A 7,121-nucleotide genomic window follows, 5' to 3' on the forward strand; every position below is an offset into this window, starting at 1 on the left:
TTCAGGTTTCCAAAGGTGAGCAATTTATTTACAGTGAACTTAATTTAATGTGAAACTTCCCCCAAATCAACTGTATCAACAAAACTCAACAGACCATGGATCTGGTAACACAGCTCACCTCTCCTCTCTCTTTAATCTGGTAGAGTAGTGATGGCTCGCTTGAAGCTGAAGCTCCGGTGCGTGTGTCAAAAAAATGAACACACTGCTTCAGAAGCACTGTGTCGAACCTTGATTCGTTTGGCCAGAGTCACGTGATCAGTGCTTCATTTAGAGCGTGACTGCTTCGGTATCTGATTCAATGGTTTATAAGCAGGTGAATCATTCGCGGGGTTTTGATGGTGACAGATAGCAAACCACTGATATTTCTACTGAGAGATTTGGAGCCAGCGAGGAATAGAGGAGGTTCTGTTGTGTGGGAGTATTTTGAGTAGATTTTGGTCAATCGGGTGGGTTTTCCAGCTTTGTGTTCTGGCTGTTTGCTTTTGTTTTGTGCGTGTTTATTTTATTTGGAAACGGGAAAAACTTAAAATGTCAAAAATCTGTTTTTCATAATATAAATATCATTAAATATCTTTAGAAAGACTTCCATTTGACTCGTAACATTTAATGTTATAAAAAGATATATTTTATTTTTAAAATAATCTTAAAATGTTAGTCTACAAAATGTGCAGCAATTTACTGTATTTATTCTCTTTAGCTGATAGTTTGTGGGGCCCAGGTAGACTGTATAACTGCATCTTTACTAGTTTCTCTGCACTCCAGCCTCTTCTGTGCCATGTGAAGGGATTTTTCTTAAGGCAGGAGAAATTATTCAATTCAATTCAATTTTATTTATATAGCGCCAAATCACAACAAAAGTCGCCTCAAGGCGATGCAGAGAAAAACCCAACAATCATATGACCCCCTATGAGCAGCACTTTGGCGACAGTGGGAAGGAAAAACTCCCTTTTAACAGGAAGAAACCTCCGACAGAACCAGGCTCAGGGAGGGGCGGGGCAATCTGCTGTGATTGGTTGGGGTGAGAGAAGGAAGACAGGATAAAGACATGCTGTGGAAGAGAGACAGAGGTTAATAACAGATATGATTCAATGCAGAGAGGTTTGTTAATACATAGTGAGTGAGAAAGGTGACTGGAAAGGAAAAACTCAATGCATCATGGGAATCCCGGGCAGCATACGTCTATTGCAGCATAACTAAGGGAGGGTGCAGGGTCAACTGGTCCAGCCCTAACTATATGCTTTAGCAAAAAGGAAAGTTTGAAGCCTAATCTTGAAAGTAGAGATAGTGTCTGTCTCCCGAATCCAAACTGGAAGCTGGTTCCACAGAAGAGGGGCCTGAAAACTGAAGGCTCTCCCTCCCATTCTACTTTTAAATACTCTAGGAACAACAAGTAGGCCTGCAGAGCGAGAGCGGAGTGCTCTAATAGGGTGATATGGTACTACAAGGTCATTAAGATAAGATGGGGCCTGATTATTTAAGACCTTGTATGTGAGGAGCAGGATTTTGAATTCTGGATTTAACAGGAAGCCAGTGAAGGGAAGCCAAAACAGGAGAAATCTGCTCTCTCTTTCTAGTCCCTGTCAGGACTCTTGCTGCAGCATTTTGGATTAACTGAAGGCTTTTCAGGGAGTTTTTAGGACATCCTGATAATAATGAATTACAGTCGTCCAGCCTGAAAGTAATAAATGCATGAACTAGTTTTTCAGCGTCACTCTGAGACAGGATATTTCTAACTTTATAGATGTTGCACAAATGGAAGAACGCAGTCTTACATATTTGTTTAATATGTGTGTTGAAGGACATGTCCTGGTCAAAAATGACTCCAAGGTTCCTCACAGCGTTACTGGAGGCCAAGGTAATGCCATCCAGAGTAAGAATCTGGTTAGATACCATATTTCTAAGATTTTCAGGGCTGAGTACAATAACCTCAGTTTTATCTGAATTAAGAAGCAGAAAGTTAGCGGCCATCCATGTCTTTGTGTCTTTAAGACATTCCTGCAGTTTAACTCATTGGTGTGTGTTATCTGGCTTCATGGACAGATAGAGCTGGGTGTCATCAGCATAGCAGTGTAAATGTATACTATGTCTTCTAATGATGCTGCCTAAGGGAAGCATGTATAATGTAAACAGAATTGGTCCTAGCACTGAGCCCTGTGGAACTCCATAATTAACCTCAGTGTGTGAAGAGGACTCTCCATTTACATGCACAAATTGGAGTCTATTAGATAGATATGATACAAACTGTATGTTATATGTAACGTGGTATTTTTCAATTATTGTATTTACCAACATCAAGAAGTCACAAGCAAAGAAAGACCACACAATGGTGCATGTTTAAACAAGGAGAGTTTACTGGTCAAAATTATTTATGAAACAAATAAAAAACATTTTTTTAACACCAAAAATACACGTTCAAAACAACACAACGGAGGCCCAATATCAGACAGAACTCCACTCTGTAGAGTGAGCAGTCATTATGAAGCAGTTGGTTTTCTTTTGTGGTTTCAATATGCTCTTCATATTTTTGGCCAGCAGATGTCACCAGAGAGGACTGTGTTGAAAAGCTTCGAGTAATGAACCGTTTTTCAATACAAGCTTCAGAAAGCTTCATTTAGCCATCACTATGGTAGAGACTGGCTTTAAATAGGGCCATCAATTTCCCTCCAATTGCCCAGCCAGTACCACTCACTCAAATTGAGGGATCTAAAACTCTCCACAGATGATCTAAAACACAAAACCTCTTCACACTTCTAACATGCACATTTACACAACTAAATGGCAGTATTGATGAAAAGAAACACATTCAACAAATCCATTTAACCCTTTACAGCCGATCGGAGCGGGCCCGCTCCATTTTGCGTAACTATTTTTAAATCCCGGTAGCACTGCAACCACGTAAGCTAGCGCAATAATTTTTTTTGCATATGAAACCAGAGGAGTTGTACTTACATCTTATGCCATCAGCTTGTCCTCGGTCACAGTTTCCTTCCACATATAGCTTTGCAAAAACTGCATAAAAATCACTTGCAGCAACAAAAACATGATATTCCAGAAACACGCTTCGCCGATCCGATCAGCTGTTTGTAACACTTCCTACGTCCATCAGCGCGAACTATCACATGACCGCATGACCTGCCCGAAACCGGAAGTGACGTCATTTTGCGGAAATGTAGTTTTTTTACGATCGGGGCCTTATGAGCCTATACTTGTGTTTTAAAAAGTTATGTTTGAGTTTATGACTTTCTGTGTCGTTTCTGGGATGCTTAGGACTCATATTGCACTGCTGGAAATAGTTTATTTTGATGCATATGCTGTTATTTTGCAAATTTGCACTATAATATTTATTTTCGTTTTTCCTGCAGTATATAAAAATTGGTGTATTTCAAAAATAAAACTATGAAGACACTCAAAATAAATTTCCTGTGGTGGGAAACTAGTTTGTGCAACTTTTTTGTATTTACAGTTTTGAGGGTTGAGCCTCTTAAATTTCTCTAACTAGAAATATATGTTAAAAAAACAAAACCGATTTTCAATTTTTTTGTAGTTTATTGCACTTTTTTGCAATTTATGTAATTACTATGCACCTAATGCAGACATATTATTAAAGTTTGGGCTATAATGGTTGTATTGATGTATAGCAACTTGAAATGCTCCCAAAAATGGCTCCACAGCATGTAAAAATATAATATAAGCTCTGGCGGACTTGGTTCTATGGTAGGTCTTAAAGGGTTAAACCTCAAAAGGAAGCATCTCTATGGAAAAACAAACCCCTCCACTTGGTTGGACTTTAAAATGAGGAAATGCTGGGCGGGCGTTTCCCCACACCTGACCCTCATGAAGACTGAAAAGACAAACAAAGTAAGAACAAATGACTTAATCTGTAACATTGGTGTTGCCTACTGGTGTTGGCCAGAGGGGCCGATGGCGCGATATGGCAGCCTCGCTTCTGTCAGTCTGCCCCAGGGCAGCTGTGGCTACAACCGTAGCTTGCCTCCACCAGTGTGTGAATGTGAGAGTGAATGAATAGTGGCATTGTAAAGCGCTTTGGGTGCCTTGAAAAGCGCTATATAAATCCAATCCATTATTATTATTATTATTATTAACATAATAAAATGTAAAGAAACATGTAACTGAGTATTCAGCTTCATTTGCAGAATGTTTGATTTGCCAGCAACTGAATGCTTCCACACACAAACCCGGCATAGTGAGTGAAGCAATGTTACTTAACAAATAGCAAATCATAGCAAATACATAGAAACAGAATAATGTGTTTAATATGCAAAAGAAGAAGAAGAAGTAAACACATATGGGACAAATGGAGACCATTGCAGCTCATCCACTTTGTCACACAGTAACAGTATAACTGGAACACATTTGCAATTTAGATCCAATATTTCTGAGAGAAATAAAAATTGATAGAGATATATGCATGTGTTATTATATTTATGTGTCCCAGATAATTGTTTTTCATCTAGTCATGGGACACCCACCCCTTCCTCCCAAGTTAACTGCAGCCAAAGCGAGCTAGTGGGGGTATTTAGACACTCACAACCAGTGGGGTAAAAAGAGCAACCAAGAAAGTGGCAGCCTGCACGGCCACAGATGTGCTGGAGGAGCTAGAAGCTCTACCCATGGAGAAACTCCTGGAGAACCTTGCTAAGCCTAACAGGGGACAGGTACTTCTGCCCAACCTGGCAGCCACAAAGTGAACTCATTTAGGTAAAGATAACCACATGCACCTAACCAGCCTGCACCAGCCTGACATTTCTTCCTCCTAAGTAAAAACGAATGGATGGATTGAACTTAAGAGTCTCAGCTCAGTTTTCTATTTTGACCACCTACACCCCAAGATACTCTTTTAAAAAGTGTTGTTTTCAGATCCCTTTGAAGTTCATAAAGGGCCTGTTCATTTTCATTCAGATGTTTTATTACATAAATGTTACTGTTTTCTTTTGATTTATGCTCCCACTACACTGCACCTCTACAAACAACAATGCCACGGACTGTCAGCTGCTTTTACATGCTGTGAACATGAGTAGGTTTGATCAGAGTTTCAATTATCAAAGAAAAGACAAACTGAGCAAAAAGAAGGAAAAAAAGACCAACTTCTTCCCAACTGACAAGAAAAATACTCGTCATGTTTTCATAATAAAGGATCAGGCTCCCCATTTATGACAGCTTGGACCAATAATGTATGTTACACTGATGCTACTGTAGAGACAGGGTCAACATCTCTATTTAAATATAATTAATATGCAAAACACAATAAAAGTTATACATGAATTATTCATTATTTTTACCATTGATAAAATTCATGTATACTAATCAAAGTTATACATGAGTAACGACATTATTAATAATGATTAATAATAATAATTCTAATGCCAACATGACTGTTCATAGCTCCTGCTTTGAAATACTGAACTTAAACATTGACCTGATGAAAGATCACAATTCACAGTGGCCCACTGTCAGAATCATTCTGAATATAAACTCATCGAGTTAATCTGAACCTTTCTCAAATGTGCTGTGAATAAATGCTGCTGCAAGCCACTGTGGGAAAGCTGTGTTATTATCATGGAAACATCTGTGACACATTCACAGAGGACGAGGACACAAAGGGACGACACGCAGAGGCTGTGTTAAAGTCAAAAATCCAAATCTTTAGTCCTAAACAGGCAGTGGTTACAAACAGGAAGACGAGCAGTCCATTAAACAGTCTACAGGGTCAAACATACAGAGAATTCAAACAGCTATTAAAAACAAATAACTGGACACTGAAAAACTTCAGTGATGTGTGAGGCACCAAAGGGAAGCAGCTGAGTATATTCAATGAATTATCTTCAAATACAAAGACAGAAACTCCTACAGGCAGCATGCAAACTGAGCAGGATACACAAAGATCAGAGATTACAAAAGAAATCAGAAAAGGATTTCAAACTTACTGAGAGCAAGGCCTCTGTTACAAATCTGTCTAATAGAAAAACATGCTGTACAGATACAATACGCTCAGTGTTCATGGTCATTTAAAAACTGGCTCTACCTGAACCACTTCAATATTTTATGAAGTCACTGAGTCGACCATTTCTACAGTTTGTTTCCTTCATTGCAGTTAGAGTGCGGCTGGTAAGGATGAAAACACACACAGAGCGTAAATTGTCTTTGTTAGTAACAAACGTCAGCAAAGAAAAGACAAAACACACAAACACTCTCATGATATTCATGAATCATCAGAAAGCATCCAAACATTCTGCTCGTGGACTTTTACAGTCTTATTTGCACTCGCTCATCTTCATAATCATCCTGGCTTTGAGGTAGGCGGGGCTCTCTGCTGATGTCAGCATGAAAGGCAGGACCAGCGTCTGCCACATGTTGGTGAAACATCACAGTACACTGGCGTGGTTTCCTTTCCAGATGTTGGACGTTTGACACTTCAACGTTGAGGCCAACAAGAAGACACAGTTTTGGGTCGGGTTGCTGCAGGGTTTCTAACTGAGCAAAAGCAGAAGCACACAGACCAACAGGGATCAGATGCTGAGTGTTAGAGGAACATCTGTGCTGATCACTGAATGCTGCTGTGGTCTCTTGTTGAAGTTGGCTGGTGGGACAGTCTAATAGTGATATCCTGCCCATCGGAGGAACACTTTTAAAAACACATGCAATACTTTGTTTGTATTACAGTCACAGTTTATGTTATTTTTGTCCTTTAAAAGTGTTGCTGTACTATAAAGTCCTATAATTTGAGGCTAAAATGGCTCAGAGAGTCTCTCTCTCAGAGGATCTCCTTTGAAAGTGGAGACGGCTTTATCCGCTGATCCACGTCACTTTACCTGGATGTTTTCTTTGAAGCTGGATGAAGTATCCTCTCCCTCACTCCTGCTGCAGCTGTGTGGTCCAGTTGGCCTCTGAGGTCACAGTCAACATCTGTAGCAGAAGAGGGGAAATAAAAGTCCAGGTTACCAAAACTGGGAGCTTTTCCAAAATGAGCTGACGGTTCACTCGTTAAGCTGAAAGAAAGATGCTTTAATCACAGCAGTCACACATGTGTCCACTGCACCATCTGGAACTCTTGTTTACACTCGTAATAACACAAACACTAAATCCTGCTTCTCTGGTGCTGT

At 39.7% G+C, this 7,121-nt stretch overlaps 1 long non-coding RNA gene across 1 annotated transcript; it reads right to left on the bottom strand.

Moving 5' to 3' along the window:
• Positions 1-5,642: 5,642 nt before the first annotated feature.
• Positions 5,643-6,860, bottom strand: LOC146577263 (uncharacterized). Its single transcript, XR_014889305.1, has 2 exons — positions 6,831-6,860; positions 5,643-6,488 (listed from the first exon to the last, which is right to left on the bottom strand). It is a non-coding gene; the product is annotated as an uncharacterized LOC146577263 (long non-coding RNA).
• Positions 6,861-7,121: the final 261 nt, after the last annotated feature.

This window comes from Mchenga conophoros, linkage group LG3, assembly GCF_057382185.1.
Source record: "Mchenga conophoros isolate Kocher_MC1m ecotype Shallow Benthic linkage group LG3, M_conophoros_male_GT1.1, whole genome shotgun sequence".
Lineage (NCBI taxonomy): Eukaryota > Metazoa > Chordata > Actinopteri > Cichliformes > Cichlidae > Mchenga > Mchenga conophoros.